Source organism: Scyliorhinus canicula, chromosome 2 (assembly GCF_902713615.1).
Source record: "Scyliorhinus canicula chromosome 2, sScyCan1.1, whole genome shotgun sequence".
Lineage (NCBI taxonomy): Eukaryota > Metazoa > Chordata > Chondrichthyes > Carcharhiniformes > Scyliorhinidae > Scyliorhinus > Scyliorhinus canicula.
Window position 1 is genome coordinate 226,269,342 of NC_052147.1, and position 20,985 is coordinate 226,290,326.

Here is a 20,985-nt window from a genome sequence, read left to right on the forward strand (position 1 = left end):
CTCGTCAATGTGGTCGTCATGAAATACCCCGGCAAATTCTCTCAGAAACTGGGCTTTTAAATATTTCCATGGAATCCCGCCCCATGACTCATTCCCATCTTCACTGCCAGCAGCTCAAATTTTGACACTGTGCAAACTTGAGAAGATCGTTTAGAAATGGGATCTGCACAGCAACCACAAATGGTCTGCAGCTAAGGCAGGGGACAAGGGTAGCACAGGTGCCAGATTGCCAGAGGGTGAGATTGCACACAAATTCTGCTACAGAAGATAAATAAATAATCTTTTATTGTCACAAGTAGGCTTACATTAACACTGCAATGAAGTTACTGTGAAAAGCCCCTCGTCGCCATATTCTGGCGCCTGTTCGGGTACATAGAGGGAGAATTCAGAATATCCAACAGCACGTCTTTCGGGACCTGTGGGAGGAAGCCGGAGCATCCGGAGGAAACCCACAGGGACACGGCGAATGTGCAGACTCTACACCGACAGTGACCCAAGCCGGGAATCGAACCTGGGACCCTGGCGCTGTGAAACAACAGTGCTACCCACTGTGTACCATGCTGCCCTTGTAGCACTACATTCTCTATGCTTCACCCGATTTCTATGTCTACGTATTTACATTGTGTATTTATCGAATGTCTTATGTTTTTCATGCATGGAACGATCTGCCTGGACTGTACGCAGAACAATACTTTTCACTGTACCTCAGTACACATGACAATAAATCTAAATCTAAAAATATAATCAACTCTGGAAACCACCAGACTCTTAACAAATCAGAGCAAAAATAGAAATGAATAAGAAACTAACCTTGGGGCTTCCAGTGTGCACCATGGAGTAAGTGGTCACACACAAGGCAGCTCCTGCCCAAGGTTACAGAAAAGAGCTTTTTTGGAATTTTGATGAAAAGGCGTACGTGAATGTTGGAGGAGTACTTTCCCCCAGGAATGGTATGTTTCTTGGTTACCAGACCCGCAGAAACAGTGAAAGATTTGGCTGAAGCTACAGCAGGGACAAAAGCCTCTTCCAGCATGCAGGCGGGGGAAGGACGAGCTTAAAGACCTCAAGCTGACTTGAGGGCCTTTATGAAAGCTGAATTCTAGCAGCAGAGGGAACAACTGTGAAAAGATCTCACAAAAGCCATTGAAGAAGCAATGACGGCTGACTTCCGGTGATGGCGGGCAGGAGGCAGCCGCACGTTGGAGGGCTCCCATTCGGGAACGGCATTGTCAGGGATTGACGCCCGGTCCTAGGGGCAGCGAAGGCGGTGAAGGCCAGGAGAAAGCACAGGGAAGGGATATGTCGAGGTCCAGTAAGAAAACGGCTGTGAAAACAGCTGAAAGTTCATTGGGGAGTAGAAAGGTCACCGTGGGGTCACCAAGGAAAATGGAGGCTGGAGCATCAGGGGAGGCCGCATTGTTTATGGCTGAAGAAATAACTAAGGTAATGGCTGCAGAATTTGAAAGGCAGTTTACAAAATACATGGAGACAATGAGGAAGGAGATGAGGGAGGTTTTGAGTGTGCTGGTGCAGGAGGCGATTTCCCCGGTGACGACGGCGGTGGCGAGTGCAGTGGGGGAGCACGGGGAGGTGCTGAAGGAAGTGGAGGAGACATTATTGCAGCATGGTGATCAACTTACGTCGATGGAGAAGGAGATGCGAAAGGTGATGGAGATTAACAAGGATCTGCGAGGGAAAATGGAAGACCTGGAAAACAGGTCCAGGCGACAGAATTTGAGGATTGTGGGGCTGCCCGAAGGAGTTGAAGGGCCGAGACTGATTGAGTATTTTGCTGCGATGCTGGCGGAACTATTGGGGGAGGGGGAGGATCCCTCCCGATATGAACTGGATCGGGCTCATCGGTGGTGGAGGCCTGTACCAAAGGCGAGTGAGCCGCCAAGGATAGTGACTCTGTGCTTCCGTAGGTACAGTGTGAAGGAGAAGGTCCTGTGCTGGGCCAAGCAGAAGCGGGTGGTGCAGTGGGCTGGAGCTGGTATACGTGTATAGCAGGACTTTACGGTGGAGCTGGCGAGGAGGCGGGCTGCTTTCAACCGGGTGAGGAGGGCACTGTACATCAGCAAGGTGCAGTGCGGCATTGTATATCCAGCGAAGCTGAGGGTGACTTACAAGCTCAAGGACTTTTATTTTGGAACGGCGGAGGCAGCGGAGGGATTTGCGAAGGCAGAAGGACTGTGGCAGAACTGAGAAATTGAGAAATGGCAATGTAACCTCATGACTATATTTTCTATTTTTTTTGTTTGTTTGTTTCACTGCGTGCGGGTGTATGGGCTAAAGGAGCCAATGTTGTATATATTTGGACAAGAGAAGTGATGGGACTTTCACTCGAAGTGAGGGATCTTTGTGGTGTAGGTGGATATGCGGGGTTTGTTAAAAAGGGGATTTGTGGACTTTCCTAGGGTCGGGCAAGGGGGAAAGGGACCCGGGCGGGGGCCTCCACGCTGGCCGGTTTAAGCCGGTCAGTGAACGGGAGTGAGGTGGGGGGAGGGGCTGTGGCCATCGGAGCCTGGCAGAACAGGGTCCGAGTGGTCTAGCCAGGGTGGAAAGTTGGAGGGGAAGGAACCGAGGTTGGGGGAAGGAGTTTTACAAGAGGTAGTGGACGGGAGGAGTGGGGGGGTGGGGGGGGGGGGGGGGGGGGTTTACAACTTTGGGTATCATGTACGGCACTCTTTCAGAGGTTGGACGGCGTTGAGTGTGTGTGTGTTGGGGGGGGGGGGGGGGGGGGAGGGGAAGTGGACTCTATGGTAACCATGGCCGGTCCCGGACTCCTTTTTTCTTTTTCTCCTTTGCTTTTCGTTTCCACCGTGGGAGGGTTTGTTTTATTGGATGCATATATTGACAGGTGGGCCCTTGTTTGCGGTGGTGGGAGGATGGGATCGTTGTTATTGTTAAGGGGATTGATTTTGTATTTGTTACCGTTTACTGTTTGGGGGTGGGGTGCAAACTTTGGAGGAAAATGTGAAAATGGAGAATAAAAACATTTATTTAAAAAAAGAAACTAACCTGAAAGAAACGATAATGCTTTTAAATAGCATTGGTGGGGAGGTTGGGGGCGGGGGGGGGGGGGGGGGGGGGGTGGTTGAGGGGGGAATCCTCCCCTGCTTCATGCATGTTCAGAATTCAAGGTTAAGTAAGGGTGTTTTCTGGAGCTTTGAGCTCCAAAATGGCAATGGCATCGCATTAGCAAAGGCCTGTAAGTTTCTGGGAAACAATGTTTAGCTGTTTGCCAACTGCAAAACAAACTTTATATCTTACAGCAAGGGTACAAATTTTAAAAAGTAATACTTAGAACTATTTTCATTTTGTAAACCTAATCCAGATACCAAAGAGGATATTATCTATTTGAGAAAATGATCTTTACCACATGAATGGACAATACATTTTGCATTATTTCTCCAGGGACAAAGTATTATTTTGAAATATATACTCATTCACTAAAGAGCTTTTCTTTCAGAACAAAATTACAAAACACTGATACCAGCTTTGTGGAATCCAACACTTCTCCGAAATGTGAAGCAGCACTTGAGATAAGAGCAGCCTTTCTCCATTATTGACAGAATACCAAGAATACCATTATTCTCTAAGTGTGTATTGTGAGTTCATTGTAAATGACATTTTGAAATTTAGGAACATTATATCATGCAATTGAAAGTGTAATTGCTGAGGGAGTGTTTTGCTTTAGTATTCATGAAAGATTCCCACCGTTTCTTGTCGAATATCTGATGAGCATACCTGAAAACTATTTCAATTTGATCCAAGCGTTTTTCTCCTTTTATTGTGTATCTGTGCTTGTTAAGATGAAGAATGATGATGCCAAGGAACAATGTTTTTCTTCACTTTGTACCGAGTGATACCATCGAAGCATTCTTTCATTTCATATTATGCTACAATGTACCTCAACCCACGGCACAGTAGAGCATCCCAGTACCTATTACTTTGAAGGTGTTTTCGCATTTTGGGTTCTTGAACCTTTGCAAATGTGTTTGAATTGTCCCAACGCGTTTCGTTTGGGACCCTTAGCTGCTGCAGAAAACTGTAATCTGAAATACCTAGTTTGAATTTGCAGCCAGGTTCAAAGGGTAAACAGACAATTGTTTGAGCTTTATAGAGATCTAGATTAAATGTGTTGATAAGTATAATGTTGATATTTAAAAGTAATATGCAAAAATCAATGCCAGTGTTAAGGATAGGTTGTACCATACAGATTTGTTAACATTTAAACATTCAAGATAGAAGGTGAATTGCTTTGAACTTTTTTCCCCTTTTTTAAACTATTAGAACCGAGCCTATATTATTACACACAATAATCCAAGGAACTATATGATGAGAGCTGTCAGACTATAACTAATATGCTCATGTACTACACTTGTAGCACAATCCTGACTATATTTGGAAGAGCAGAAATAAGAAATGCGGAGTTATGTTATTCATTCATTTGCTACAACTACAGGGATGAACTACAACTTCTTACAGTGTACATGGTGATTCAATTGCACAGAAGACCTGGGATTCATGCAGCCTCTAGTACTATGCTTCTAATTTCTCCTGGTCAAAAACAGCCAAGAAGGCAGCCAAAAAAGACATGGGGCGGAATTTTGGGGGGTTGGAGAATCGCCCGGGGCCAGCGTCAATCCCGCCCCCGGCGTGGCCGGAATTCTCCGCCATCTGGGAATCGGCGAGAGTGGGAATCGCGCCGCGCCTGTCGGTGGGCCCCCCGCGGCGATTCTCCGACTGCGATGGGCCGAAGTCCCGCCGCTGACAGGCCTTTCCCGCCAGCGGGAATCAAAGTACGTCTGGTGCCGGTGGGATTGGCGGCGCAGGCGGGCGCCAGGGTCCTGGGGGGGGGGGAGATCTGGCCCCGGGGGGTGCCCCTACGGTGGCCTGGCCCGCAATCGGGGCCCACCGATCGGCGGGCGGGCCTGTGCCATGGGGCACTTGTTTTCTTACGCCCCGCCATGGCCTTCACCATGGCGGGGGCGGAAGAGAACCCCCTCCCAGCTCATGTGCCGGTATGACGTCAGCAGCCGCTGACGCACCGGCGCATGCACGGACATCCGCCGGCCAGCGAAGGTCTTTCGGCCCCGGCTGGTGGGGCGCCAAAGGCCGTTCGCCCTGGCCGGTGAAGCGTGAGCCACTCCGGCGCGATCCTAGCCCCTGAAGGTGCGGAGAATTCCGCACCTTTGGGGAGGCCCGACGCCGGAGTAGTTCACGCCACTCCGTCCCGCCGGGACCCCCCGCCCCACCGGGTAGGGGAGAATCCCGGCCATGGTTTCTGATGTACCATCAATTGAACGCAAGACGAGTTGCAGAACAAAAGTATGGCTTTAATATACTAGATGTTAAGCCCTGCAGTCGATTACAGTAGAAGGACGATCTCCGGGAGTACTGGGTAGTTATACCCCGCCCTGGAGGCGGGGTTAACTCAGCCTCTCGACCAATCGGGGAGCTGTCACATGACTGGTCTCAACCAACCGGTCAAGAGGCACATGACCGACCAGGGCCAATGGTAAGCCGGTGTTCTGCACCAATGGCAGGCAGCTATGCTAATCATACCACCACAGTTCCTCCATTGGAACAAGGCAAAACTACAGTTTTGGAACCAGTGCAAGACTTTTTCCCAGTATTTTAAACTTAAACATAAACTGTAGAAGTTATGACCACATCGTTCATTGCTCTGGTCGGTCACCAGCTTGAATACTGAGACATAAACAAATAAAGAGAAACAAAGACCAGAAAATCTATTTTTTGCCGATGTCAACTGATGGATAAGTATTGAGGAATTCCCTGGTTCTTCTTCTAATAGTGGCATTGGATCTTTGACATTCACCTGAACTAGCAGACAGGTTTGTGTCTCATTCAAAGGATGACACCTCCAAACATGCAGCACAACCTCAGATAGCCATTCCCTTCTGCAATATGGCTGTCCAGGAAATTCTCCCACTCTTACCACCTGGCATCAGGCATATTGGACAGATTTACAGGCTGACGATGAACCTGTTAGGTTGCATTGTGTATGCACTTCCCATAGCCATCAGTTCCCGGACTGGAACTTGAACCCAGAGCTCCTGACCCAGTGATAGGGTCACCACCGCTGCACCACAAGACCTCTCATGCTGTATCAGTAACATTAACAATTGAAAAGCTTCCTGATTGCAGTTTGTTAACATGCTGTGTATAAATAATAGCCAGATTCTCTGATACCGTTGGCAGCACAGCTACATCCACGGGTTTCTCGGCGGCATGGCGTGGCTTCAGTGGGAATTCCCGTTGGCAGCGGTGGGAGCAGAGTTTCCCACCAAGAGCAAATAGTGTTCCGCCTCCCGCGGCTGAGAAACATGAGGCTGTGAGGCCAGAGAATCCCGCCCAATGTTTAAATGAGTTGAAACCGGAAATTTTACGACTCAAAGTTGAACTAAAGTGGTGTGTGTTTAGCATTTTGTTGGCCCTTGCTAGTTTAAGCTGATATATACCCATTCAATAGACTGTTTCTCAGCGGCAGCATGGGCGTGGTCGTGGGTTTGGAAGGTGCTGCTTAAGGAATCTTGGTGGGTAGACTTCCGGTTGCGGCGATGCAGTGCTAAGCCGCACGTTCAGTGGCTCCCGCTATTTTTGGACTTTCAGGCTCTTTTAAGGGCCCGCAATGGCGCTGTTTTGACTTTTCCCCGGGTGGGAACGCAGCCTCTGTGCTTCGCGGCCGGTGATGGGTGGACTAGAAGTGGAGCGACCAGAAAATCAACTTTGCAGCAGAAGAAGGTGCGAGACAGAAAGGACAAGATAGCGGCGGGCAGAGAATCGGCAGCGTGGCAGCAGTGGGCGAGGGAGCAGCAGGAGCTGCTGCTGCGTTCCTTCCAGGAAATAAAGGCTGAGATCCTGGAGTCATTGAGGGCATCGCTGGACAGGCTCGGGGCAACTCAGACGGCTCAGGCTGCGGAGATTCGGGAGCTGCAGCAGAAGGCTTCGGAGAACGAGGACGAACTCCTGGGCCTGGCGGTGAACGTGGAGTCGCACGAGGCGCTTCACAAGAAATGGTTGGCAAGGATGGAGGAGATGGAGAATCGCTCCTGCCGGAAGAATCTGTGGATTTTGGGCCTCCCGGAGGGGCTGGAAGGCTAGGATTTGGGGGCCTACATGGTCCTGATGCTGAACTCGCTCATGGGCACGGGGTCGTTCCGGGGACCCCTGGAGCTGGAGGGTGCCCATCGGGTGATGCTACGGAAGCCCAGGCCAAACGAGCCGCCCAGGGTGCTGGTCTGCTTTCAACGCTTGGTTGATCGTAAGTGTGTGCTTCGTTGGGCGAAGAGGGGGAGGAGTAGCAAGTGGGAGAATACGGAGATCAGGATCTACCAGGACTGGAGTGCGGAGGTGGCGAAGAGAAGGGCTGGGGTTAACCGGGCGAAGGCAGTGCTCCACAAGAAGGGGGTCAAGTTTGGCCTGTTGCAGCCGACACGCCTGTGGGTCACCTATAAAGACCGCCAACTTTACTTTGACCCCCCGGAGGAGACCTGGACTTTGTCCAGGCAGAGAAGCTGGACTTGAACTGAAGACTGGGGGCTGGGGAACATTGTACACAGCCCGGAGGCTTTGCCCTTGATATCCTTTCGCTTTTTACTTTTTGGTTCTATTGGACGATGTTTTTTTGCTGTTCTGTTTTTTCTTGTCTGCTTTTTGGGACTGCTATCTGTTTACTTGGGTGTTTTATCATATCATGTTGGGATTTTTATTATTTCACTGGTTGCGGGTTTGGGTGGGGTTCACGGCCCTGTTGGGTCATGTGCCTGTCTTCCCGCGCTTTGGGTCGGGGGGGCGGGGCTTGGAATGGGGGGCGGGCTTTTCTCCCGCGCTGGAGACGCAGGGGGCGGGGTCGGCATTGGGGGAATGGGTGTGGTCACTGGGGAGGGTAATTGGGGTGGTGTGAGCAGCCGGGTCAGAAGGAGTCGGTCTGACTTACGGAAGTACAATGACTGGAGTATGCAGCTAGGTGGGTCCTAGCTTGGGGGGGGGGAAGGTTTGTGGGGGGGGGGGTAGGGGGGGGATACCGGGTTGCTGCTGGAATGGCCAAGTAGGAGCTGGAGCATGTAGAGGGGGTCGGGATGGTCCCCCATCTACATGGGGAACGGGCTGAGCGGGGGAGGGGGGGGGGGCACGTGGCGGATTACGGAAGGGTGATGGGTAATCGGCGGGGGAGGGGGCAGGTGGTCCTCCGATCCGGCTGATCACCTGGAATGTGAGGGGACTGAATGGGCCGGTCAAACGGGCCCGCGTTTTCATGCACCTGAGGGGGCTGAAGGCGGACGTGGCCATGCTTCAGGAGACGCACCTGAAGGTGGCGGATCAGGTTAGATTGAGGAAGGGGTGGGTGGGCCAAGTGTTTCATTCGGGGTTGGATGCAAAAAACAGGGGGGGTGGCGATCCTGGTGGGGAAGAGGGTGTCATTTGAGGCATCGAGTGTGGTGGCAGACAGCGGCGGGAGGTACGTGATGGTCAGTGGCAAGCTGCAAGAGGAGCGGGTGGTGCTGGTCAATGTATATGCCCCGAATTGGGATGATGCAGGTTTCATGCGACGCATGTTGGGCCGGATTCCAGATTTGGAGGCGGGGGGCCTGATAATGGGGGGGGATTTCAACACGGTGCTGGATCCGCCACTGGATCGATCCAATTCCAGGATGGGTAGGAGGCCTGCGGCGGCTAAGGAGCTGAGGGGGTTTATGGACCAGATGGGAGGGGTGGAACCATGGAGGTTTGCGAGGCCGAGGGCCAGGGAATTTTCATACTTCTCCCATGTGCATAAGGCCTACTCCCGGATCGGTTTTTTCGTTTTGAGTAGGGCGCTGATTGCGAGTGTAGTAGACGCCGCGTACTCAGCGATAGCCATTTCGGACCATGCCCTGCATTGGGTGGACCGCGAGCTGGGGGAGGAGAGGGACCAGCGCCCACTGTGGCGCTTGGAGGTGGGGCTGCTGTCGGACGAGGCGGTGAGGGGGCGGGTTCGAGGATGTATCGAGAGGTATCTAAAGGTCAACGATAATGGGGAGGTCCGAGTGGGGACGGTCTAGGAGGCGCTGAAGGTGGTGGTTCATGGAGAGTTGATCTCAATTTGGGCCCACAGGGAGAGAGGGGAGCAGAGAGAAAGGGAGAGATTGGTGGGGGAGATGGTGAGGGTGGACAGGAGGTACGCGGAGGCCCCGGAGGAGGGATTGCTGTGGGAGCGGCGCAGCCTTCGTGCTGAGTTCGACTTGTTGACCACCAGAAAGGCAGAGGCTCAATGGAGAAAGGCTCAGGGTGTGGTGTACGAGTATGGGGAGAAGGCGAGCAGGATGCTCGCACACCAGCTCCGTAAGCGGGATGCGGCCAGGGAGATTGGTGGTGTTAAGGATCAGGGAGGAAATGTGGTGCGGAGGGGGGGTAGACATTAATGGGGTCTTCAGGGACTTTTATGAGAGACTATATCGGTCCGAACCTCCGGCAGAGGAGGGGGGGGATGGGGCGCTTTTTGGACCGGCTGAGATTTCCAAGGGTGGAGGAGGGACGGTGGAGGGTCTGGGGGCGCCAGTTGAGCTTGAGGAGCTGGTCAAAGGGATAGGGAACATGCAGTCGGGGAAGGCGCCGAGGCCGGATGGGTTCCCGGTTGAATTTTACAAGATGTATGCAGACCTGCTGGGCCCCCTGTTGGTTAGGACCTTTAACGAGGCAAGGGAGGGGGGGTCTTTGCCCCCGACGATGTCTCAGGCGCTGATCTCCTTGATTCTTAAGCGGATCCCATGCAGTGTGGGTCATACGGGCCGATCTCACTCTTGAATGTGGACGCCAAGTTGTCGGCAAAGATCTTAGCCACAAGGATTGAGGACTGTCTGCCGCAGGTTATCCACGAGGAACAAACGGGGTTTGTGAAGGGGAGGCAGCTGAACACTAATATACGGAGGCTCTTGAACATTATAATGATGCCGGCGGTGGAAGGGGAAGGCGGAGATAGTGGTGGCGCTAGATGCGGAGAAGGCCTTTGATAGGGTCAAGTGGGGGTACTTGTGGGAGGTGCTGGAAAGGTTCGGATTTGGGGAGGGGTTTGTCAGTTAGGCGAGGCTGTTGTATAAGGCCCCGATGGCGAGTGTGGCCATGAATAAGAGGAGGTCGGAGTATTTTCAATTGTATCGAGGGACGAGGCAGGGGTGTCCCCTGTCCCCCCTACTTTTTGCGCTGGCAATTGAACCCCTGGCTATGGCGCTGAGGGAGTCGGGGGATTGGAGGGGGCTGGTCCGGGGTGGGGAGGAGCACCGAGTGTCGCTCTACGCGGACGACCTTTTGTTGTATGTGGCGGACACGGTGAAGGGAATACCGGTGGTTATAGGGATTCTCTGGGAATTTGGGGATTTCTCAGGGTATAAGCTTAACTTTGGGAAAAGCGAGCTGTTTGTGGTCCACCCAGGGGGACCAGGAGGGGGGGGGATTGGGAGGCTCCCGCTGAAAAGGGCGGAGTGGGGCTTCAGGTGCTTGGGGGTTCAGGTGGCCAGGAGCTGGGGGGCCTTGCATAAGCTTAACCTCACAAGCTGGTGGAGAAAATGGAGGAGGAGTTTAAAAGGTGGGACATGCTGCCGCTGTCTCTGGCAGGTAGGGTGCAGTCAGTCAAGATGACGGTGCTCCCGAGGTTTCAGTTCCTGTTCCAGTGCCTCCCTATCCTTATCCCAAAGGCCTTTTTCAGGCGGGTTAACAGGAGCATTACGGGATTTGTGTGGGCGCACGGGACCCCGAGGGTGAGAAGAGTGTTTCTGGAGCGGGGCAGGGATGGGGGACTGGCGCTGCCCAACCTCTGTGGGTATTATTGGACTGCCAACGCAGCGATGGTGCGTAAGTGGGTAATGGTCGGGGAGGGGGCATCATGGAAGAGGATGGAGATGGCATCCTGTGTGGGAACGAGCCTGGAAGCGCTGGTAACGGCGCCGCTGCCGCTCCCTCCAACGAGGTATACCACGAGCCTGGTGGTGGCGGCTACCCTCAAGATTCGGGGGCAATGGAGGCGGCACAGGGGGAGGTGGGGGCCTCGATGGGGTCCCCGATACGGGGAACCACCGGTTTGTTCCGGGGAGAATTGATGGCGGGTTCCTGAGTTGGCACAGGGCAGGTGTCAGGAGGCTGGGGGACCTGTTCATAGATGGGAAGTTCGCGAGCCTGGGTGAGCTGGAAGGGAAGTTTGGGCTCCCCCCCGGGGAACACCCTTAGGTACATGCAAGTAAGGGCGTTTGTCAGGCAGCAGGTGGTGGGGTTCCCTCTGCTGCCGCCGCATGGGGTTCAGGACAGAGTGCTCTCGGGGGTGTGGGTTGGAGAGGGGAGGGTCTCGGAAGCATATCAGGTGATGCAGGAGGTAGACGAGGCCTCAGTGGAGGAGCTGAAAGGTAAATGGGAGGAGGAGCTGGGTGAGGAGATTGAGGAGGGGACGAGGGCGAATGCCCTGGAAAGGGTGAACTCCTCCTCTTCTTGTGCGAGGCTTAGCCTCATACAGTTTAAGGTGCTGCATAGGGCTCATATGACCGGGACAAGGATGAGCCGGTTTTTTGAGAGTGAGGACAGGTGTATTAGGTGCTCTGAGGGCCCAGCAAACCATGTCCATATGTTCTGGGCATGCCCAGCGCTGGGGGAATTTTGGAAGGGTGTAGCAAAGACGGTATCGAGGGTGGTAGGATCCAGGGTCAATCCAGACTGGGGACTCGCAATATTTGGGGTTGCAGTGGAGCCGGGAGTGCAGGAGGTGAAAGAGGCCGGTGTTCTGGCGTTTGCGTCTCTAGTAGACCGGCGGAGGATTCTTCTTCAGTGGAAGGATGCGAGGCCCCCAAGCGTGGAGGCCTGGGTCAACGATATGACGGGGTTTATTAAATTGGAGAAGGTGAAATTTGCCCTAAGGGGGTCAGTGCAGGGGTTTTTCAGGGGATGGCAACCATTCCTAGATCTCCTGGCAGAACGGTAAAATCAAAAGGTCAGCAGCAGCAGCAACTCGGTGGGGGGGGGGGGGGGGGTCTCTTTGTTTTTGTTTTGGGTTGAATCTTCGCTGACGACGGGCGTTTATTTATTGTTTCTCTTTTGTATATATGGGGGAGGGGGTTATTCTTTTTGTTCTTTGCATTTTCTGTTACTGTTTTCTTTCTTTGTGAAAATGTGAATATTTGAATAAAAATTCTTTTTTTAAAAAAAAGGAATTTTGGTGAGTTACTGCTGTGCATCTTGTAGATGGTACACACGCCTGCCACTGTTCATCGGTGGTGGAGTGCTTGAATGTTTGGAAGGGAGAGCAATCAAGCGGGCTGCTTTGTCCTGGATAGTGTCGGCCACCTTGAGTGTTGTTGAAGCTGAACTCATCCAGGCAAGTGGAGACATTCCTGACTTGTGCTTTGTAGATGGTGGACAGGATTTTGGGGGGGGGGTGGTCAGAAGGTGAGTTACTCACCGTAGGATTCCCAGCCTTTGACCTGCTCTGGTAGCCACAGTATTAATGTGGCTAGTCCAGTTCAGTTTCTGATCAATGATGGTGATTGTGGGAGATTCAGCAATGGTAATGCCATTGAATGTCAAGGGGCGATGGTTAGATCCTCTCTTGTCGGCAATGGTCATTGCCTGTCACTTGTCTGCCGCGAATATAATTTGCCACTTGTCAGGCCATCCTGGATATTGTCCAGGTTTTGCTGTATTTGGACATGGACTGCTTCATTTCTGTATTTAATCAAATCTTGCAGACTCCCATTTTTAGAGCTGGCTACGAAGTCATTAAAAATACAAAGGGCGCGATTCTCCGCACCCGCGGAAAAATCACGAAGTTGGCCGTGAAAACGGCCGAGTTTTGCGACGGCCCGACACGACCCATTTCCCGAGGTATTCACGTCCGGGAAATGGGCTAGGAACGGGGCCGCGTCAATCACGTGCGCGATGACGGCGGAACGTGGCGACGCTACGGACACGCCCACGTGACGCCGCCCGATGCCGTAAAAGGCGCGGGCGAGCACAGAAACTAGGCCAGGATGTCGGAGCTAAGGAGAGCAGCCCTGCGATTTGTGGAGGCTGATGTGGAGACGCTGCTCGAATCAATCGAGCAGAGGAGGGGCATCATCTGCCCGCGTAGAGGGCATTGCCACCCTGCCAGCGCGGTGCGCCAGGCCTGGCATGAGGTTGCTGCTGCCGTTAGTGCTGTGGGGCAGACCCCTCGCTCTGCAGACCAATGTCGGAAGAAGATGCACAACCTCACCAGGGCTGCCAGGGTAAGTGCCAAGAGGGTGCCCCCAGGTCACAACCATCCCTCCCCCCCTTTACTTAATCACCCACCTCCCCCCCTGGCACGGGGGGTGGAGGGGGATTGGGGCAGAGTGAGTTGACAGTGGTTCACAAAGTTGTCACAGACCCAGCGCTCTGGCCCCCGTGGAGAGATGCAATCGTCTTATTACAACTTGACCCCCAAACTGTACCAGTATCTGAACGGACTGCTGATACCTGCCGTATTGTAATAATCTACCTATGCCCCCTCCCCCAACAGAACAAGACCACTCACAACACCCGTGAGCAGCACAAGACGGGAGGGAATTCGCCCATCCTGCGGCCCCTCACCACTTTTGAGCAGAGGGCCCTAGACATTGTTGGGGGATCTGCTACTCGGGAGATTGCGCAATGCGAGGTTGGCGGATCTGCAACAAGTGAGACAACCCTGCATGACAAACAACCCCCCCCCCCTCCCCCATCCTCTGTCCCTTCACACCCTGCCCACTTGGACACTTCCCCCATCCTCTGTCCCTTCACACACCCTGCCCCCTGGGACACCTCCCCCATCCTCTGTCCCTTCACACACCCTGCCCACTTGGACACCTCCCCCATCCTCTGTCCCTTCACACACTCTGCCCACTTGGACACCTCCCCCATCCTCTGTCCCTTCACACCCTGCCCACTTGGACACCTCCCCCATCCTCTGTCCCTTCACACACCCTGCCCACTGGGATACCTCCCCCATCCTCTGTCCCTTCACACTCTGCCCACTGGGACCGTCCAGCGCCCGGCCGAGTGTCTCTAAATAACCCGTTTCATTTGCTTCCCCAGGACGTGATGCCGAACGACCAGGGCCGTCTGGCTCCAGACGGACACAGGCATCTGCCCCCACCTCACCCGGGGCCGCACGACAGAGGGTGCCTGATCAGCGGGGAGTCCCATCCCCCCCAACAGAAACTGTGGAGCAGGACGCCCAGAGGGCGGCGACACCGCTAGATAAAGAAATGGCCCGCGAACGCCCTGTGGCCTCTCAGCGGGCCGATGACATCGAGGAGGTGTCCACCCAAGACGACCATGAGATTGCGGCACAGCTATCTCCCACACCATCCACCATCCCAGAGACACTCACCCCGGCTGGCCTATTTAGTGATGAGGCTCCTGGGTCACAGTCTGGTTCGCACATCACAGCTGAGCAGGTACAGCAGGTGGAGGTCGGAGCAGCCGAGGGCCCGGACTGGCGGAGGCCAGGCCAGGCTCAGCATGCAGTTGGCTCCCAGACGTTTTCCGAGTTCCTGGACTTTCTCAACCCACCCGCACAGCCGATGCATCAAGAAACCCAGGGACACAATGACGGGATGAGGGCTTCCTTCCAGACTCTGCAGACGCTGTTAGAGGAGTCAAACCGCGTCCATGAGCAGGGAGTGGTGCCACTCATGGCAGAAACCCATGCCGACACCGCACGGGTGGCATCCGCGGTGGAGGCAATGGGTGAAACGGTTTTGGCCATGGGTCAGGTTATGCAAGACGTTGGGCTTCACGTGCAGGCGTCATCCTCGGCCCTGGACAGGGTTGCCCTCTCACAGGCAGCAATGCGCCAGAGCCAAAACGACATTGCCGGAGCGCTGCGGGCCTTGGCCGAGTCTCAGCAGGTCATGGCCCAGTCGCAGCACGCCATGGCACAGTCACAGCAGTCGATGGCACAGCCGCAGCAGTCAGTCGCGGAGAGCATCAACCGCCTGACACACGTGCTGGATGGCGCCGTGCACTCACAGGTTGAGACCGCACAGTCCCTGGCGGGAATGTCTAACTCCCTGGACTCCGTCTCTGCAAACCTTCGGATCCTGGTGGATACCGTTGCAGGCCTCCAGGACTGGCAGCGCCAGGTGTCGGTGGCGCGACGGGGCACCACCCCGCTCGCACCTCAGTCCCAAAGTGAGGCCCGGGGGCCACCGGGCTCCCCGAGGGAGGAGGAGGTTTCGGGGCCCGTCCCATTAACTCCATCAAGGGACGTCCCGGAATTCTCGGCCTCCCCCCGTCCCATCCCTGGTGCATCGGGTGGGCAGCAGGCAAAGCAGGATGGCACAACGTCACCCGAGATGCCCGCAGAGCAGCCTGGCCCATCAAGGCCAGGTCGCACCAGGAAACGCTTGCCGAAGGAGAAACAAGTCGAAGGGGGCGATTCGCAGCAGTCCTCCTCCACTCCTGCTGTATCATCTGGGGAATCACTTAGACGTAGTGGTAGGGCCCGTAAGGCAACAAAGATAGACACTGAGTAAGTTGGCACGGGTGAAGGGCACAGTTTAGTTGTAGGGGCTAGGGCACCTGTAAATGTTTGTTCACATTAAACACACTGTTCCACCTTACTTGTAATACCGTGTGATTGTTCCACAGCCACAGGAATCGTGATGGTGACCAAGTGTCGCTGGGGTTGACGAGCAGTGAAACTTCGGTGCCGGGTGTGCAGTCCCTTCCCCCCCACCACCCCCTCCCACAGCTAGCCCACGCGGGCACATGATAGAGTGTCCGTGACGATCTCAGCGGACACCAAGGTGGATGGTTCAGCTATTGCCATGGGTCAGACTCTCTCTAACGATTCTGAGCTCACAGCTCTTCGCAGAGCGGGCTGTCATCATTCCACATGGCACTGATCACACCCGCTGACACAGCCATCGATGTTGTATCATACCATCTGGACCCAGTGGTAAGGGTGATGTCTAAGTGGAGCAGTGGACACTGAGAGAGGGTAGGGGGGCTGTGGTGGTGGCAGTTGTGTGTTGACCCTCTGCACGACTAGCGATGCAGGTGGTGGTTTGGTGTTCAGCGGGGACGTCACATGCGACGCGTGAACCGTGCTGCCACCAAGGCGTTGCGTGCCCGCCGTCCTCGCCGGGTCCGTTGTGCCGCCTCCAGGACATCACCAGCACCTGGGTCGTGTCTGCGTGCTGCGCCCGCCACTCCGCCAGCCTTCTCCTCCTCCTCCTCCTCCACTGTGGTGGCACCACTGCCATTGGCTTCTCCCTCCGCCTCCTGCAGCAGGTCATCTCCCCTCTGCATCGCGATGTTGTGCAGCGCACAGCAGACCACAACAATGCGAGCGACCCTGTCGGGCTGGTACTGCAGGGCCCCTCCGGAGCGGTCCAGGCACCTGAATCTCATCTTCAGGAGGCCAAGGCAGCGCTCCACCACACCCCTGGTTGCTGCATGGGCCTCGTTGTATCGTGTTTCCGCATTGGTCTGAGGCCTCCGTAGAGGCGTCATCAGCCAAGACCTCAGTATGTAGGAGTCATGCACACTCCCTGGGAACCTTGCACAGACGTTCATGAACGTCATGTGGTGGTCGCATACCACCTGGATATTCATGGAGTATGTCCTCCTCCTGTTTGTGAACACGTCCCTGTCCCCTGCAGGCGGGCGCATGGGGACGTGAAAACAATCGATTTCCCCCTGCACCATCGGTATCCCGGCCACGCTGGCAAATCCACGAGCTCGTGAGTCTTGAGTTGCTCGGTCCTCGGGAAAGGTGATGTCGCGATCGGCAATGGCATAGAGGGCGTCGGCCACATCCTGGATACACCTGTGCACCGATGACTGGGAGATCCCGGAGAGGTCCCCGCTCGGAGACTGGAAGGAGCCGGTCGCATAGAAGTTAAGAGCGACTGTCACCTTGATGGCAACCGGGATCGCGTGTCCTCCCCCCGTTCCACGTGGGGCGAGGTGCGCCACGAGGTGACAGATATGTATCACCGTCCGCCTACTCAGCCGGAGTCTCCTCCCGCAGGTGATGCCCGTCATTGTTAGGAAAGAGATCCGGGCACGGTACACCCTCGGCCTTGGTCGTCGCCTCTGGTGCCGTGGCTGCACCCTCACTCTCTCCTCCTCCTCCTCCTCCCCATGCTGCTCGACGACTGGCAACTCCTCGGCCCTTCCCTCTGCTGCTGCAGCTGGCCCTGCATCCACTGCGGGTTGTGGGTGTGGATGCTGCTGCATCTCCAAATGCAGTGCAGCGGCCCCAACCACTGCGCTGAACATAGCCGTTCTGTTCACAGACATTGTGCTAACCTACAGGAGGGTGGTGGGGGGGCAGAGAAACGGGACTTGTTTGACGGAGGTTAGTCGACACCTCGGCAGCCGCCTGCCACGGGATACCTGTGTGTCCCGGTGGCCTGGTCGCGCTGCTGACACGCGGGCATCCTAACCCCAGGTCACTTTCTGCATCCAACGGGCAGTTAACTACGTCCTCTTCACCGGTGCGTCAGTGGCCTGTGTCTGTAAGCCACAGGGCAACCAGCGGCCGTGTACTCGTAACCAGCACGCCATGGCATGGTGGCAGGCATTTTGTAACCGGGGTTGGATGGGTCACTCGCTCACTCTCTCCCTACCCCCCCCACTCCCACTCCCCCCCTCCGTCTCCCCCACTCCCCCCTCAGTCTCCCCCACTCCCCCCCTCCGTCTCCCCCCTCAGTCTCCCCCATTCCCCCCTCCATCTCCCCCACGCCCCCCTCCGTCTCCCCCACTCCCCCCTCCGTCTCCCACACTTCCCCCTCCATCTCCCACACTCCCCCCTCCATCTCCCACACTCCCCCCCCCCCCAGCTCTGGACCCCCTCCCGTTCTCGGGGATGCCTTCCCCGTTGTGGCCAGACTCCAGCAGTGCGCTGAGCTGTGCGCTGAGCGGTGCGCTCACCTCCTCGAAGCTCTCGTCAGCCAGCACGACTGGTTGACGAACTTGAAAAGCAGGTGTGTTGGCCGGCGTGAAAACAGTGCGTGATGCCGTCGGGACTTCGGCCCATCCGGGCCAGAGAATAGCGGGGGGCCAATAAGTAGCGATTCTGGTCGTGTCGGGGGCGCGTTCGAGGCCTTTGCCAGGAATGCCGACGTGTAGTTTGTGCGGGGTTCGGAGAATAGCGGGAGGGCGTCGGACCAGCGTCGCCGTGAAAATTTGCGCGGCCCGCTATTCTCCGAACCGGCGTGAGTGCGGAGAATCGCGCCCAAAGACTCCTTTCAGGATGTTCATCACATCTTCTAAAAAAGTATGAAAAATCCTTTTACTTCTGAGGGAACAGGAGACAGGAAAGGACTTCAAAAGACCACAACATAATTAACATATTTTCCTGGTGGAAAATGGCTCGTTGAAAATGAACATACCAGCTATTTTCGAGTTTTTTGAACTGTATCCAAAAGGCTGTAAGCCATCTTGTGAGGTTGGGTGCAGAACCCGAGGAAGAGCTCTGAGAAACAACATCAGAGAGAGCTCTTGTTCTAGGGAAGAAAAAGAGGAAGCTTTAAGAGATCATCTGCTGTTCTGCCAACAGAGTCGAGGCAATCTACAAGTGCCATAACTGCAAAATTTGTGAGGAATAGGAACCCTCTCGCCCCCCGTAACCTTCTGACCTGCTGACCTGAAAGGACAAGCATCTGAATAATCAACTGCAGAGGCCATCGCAGCTGCTAAACTTAACCTTAAGTTCCAACTCCATCTCTGCAGAAAGAAGGAATTCAAGCAACAGGCCCACAACAAAGTATCGTAGCAGCTGATCTGAAATATCAGTACAGGCCTGAGCAAGCAGATAGTCGGTACGATAGGTGATTCAGACAGCACTATGCAGCAAATTGAATCTCTCACATCAGCATTTATATGTACCAGCATCACTGCAAACACCCCAGAATATTCTGTTGATGTCATTGAGGACGTAGCACAGGGTCAGTCACAGATCCCAACGGAGAAAAGCAATGGTGGTGCCAGAGTAGGAATAGCTACACGAAAGCTGGATAGCTGCATGGCTTCTATCAATTACCCTGTGTAATTTGGGAAATGTATCAGTTGTCTCCCTATGGCTCCAGTCTCTTTGCAGCAGTTGGCAGAGTCAGTAACTGGCCCTCTGACCTTGTGGATGCGTGGTTCTTGATAATTGCCAGGGTGTGTACATATAATTAGCAACATAATATTGGGTGGATGCAATCTGGCTGTGGTGCCTGTCAATCTCCCGAGCATATCTTCTTTCAAATTTCACCACTTCAACTATGAAACCACTGTTTGGCTGCCTTTAAAACCAATCTAATCATTAATTTTAACTTGAACGATGATCACCACAGGATGCTGGTGCTTGCTCTTATATTTCCTGTTGCTCCCAGAGCTCCTGTGAAAATTTATGTTGTAATAGTCCCTTGATACCTCTCCTCTTTTTTATTTAGCCCTAATTGCCCTGCCGAAGCCTGGTAAATACTTCAATTAAGGTCAACTTTAGGGAAAGATTTTGCAAGGCTTTCAGTTTTCATTTGAACAGAAATAATCCCAACCTGTTTAGGGAAGGACACAGAAAACAAACAGTCTGAGGGAAAATAAGAATAAAACGCAGCACCTCAAAGGCAATGAAGAGAGTAAAATTAATGAATTTGCACTCGAAGATGTCACATCTTTAAAGAGCTTTACCACAGATGGAGCTTCACTTTTGCCTGCTCCCAATGGGTTAGCAGAATGTGTAACACAAGCCCTTAAACAGACAGGAAATTGCACTGCGCCTCACTGATCATACATTAGAAGGAATTTCAATTTTTACCTGAAGGGCTGGCATATTTCAAGCCTAAAAGGCTTTGGTGAACAGAAAGTCTGCTTTCCCTTTACGGAATCAATAAATGAAGTATTATCATCATATGTAATGAAACAATTTTTTCCCCTGCAGAGGAAAACTAATTAACAAACTATTCATACAATGGTTTATATTTTTAATGTTTTGCATTGAGCTCCTTCGCCTGCAGAATGATGGGACCGTCTCTTTTTTATGCCTTGAGATTTTTGAATGAAGATTATAGAATGGTTGCAGTACTGAAGGAGGCCATTCTGCCTGTAATGCACATGCTAGCTCTCTGCAACCCAACTAGTCCATTCCTCTGCCTTTCTTCAAGGCTCTGCAAATATTTTCCAATTCCCAATTGAGAATCTAATTGAATTTTCTTTAAACACTCAGACTGTACATCCCAGGTTCTAACTACTCGCTGCATAAAAAAACCTTTTTCCTCATATGGACATTTGTTCTTCTGCAATTCATTTTTTCAGGTTCTTAATCCTTCCAACACTTGGAATAGTTTCTCCCTGTCTACTCTGTCCAGACCCTTCATAATTTTGAATACCACTCTTGAATCTGCTCTCTACATTCTCTTCTCTAAGGAGAAGAGCCATGTCTTCTCCAACATATTCATGAAGGCCCCGCCTTCTCTGCCTTGGCACTCGCCTGGAGGTGTGGTGATCCTCAGGTTAAATCACCACAGTCAGCCCCTGCTCTCCCTCCCCTCAAAGGAGAAAGCAGCCTATGGTCATCTGGGGCTATGGTAAATTTACCTTTTAAATCCGCAAAACTGACATCCGTCATCCCCGGAACAATTCCCGTGAATCTTTTCCGTACCTTTCTATAAGCCTTCACATTCTTCCTAAAATGTGGTGCCCAGAATTGCGCACAATGCGTAATTTATACGGGTTCATCATAGCTTAATTTTGTACTCTCTGCGTGGAATTTTCCCCAAAAATTACAAAGTGTAATTTCTGGTGTGAAAATCTGTGTGATTCCTGCTGGCCTCAGGTGGCACCATTTGGATTGTAATCTTTAGGCATTTTGAAAATAAAAAATATCACCGCATGAAAACTGCCGCACCTGAGGTGCAAAGTGTCTGAGCACGGGGGTTATCTGAGCAATTCAATCAAGGGGATGCTGCATTCAAACAGCTCCACAGCACTCACTCTCAT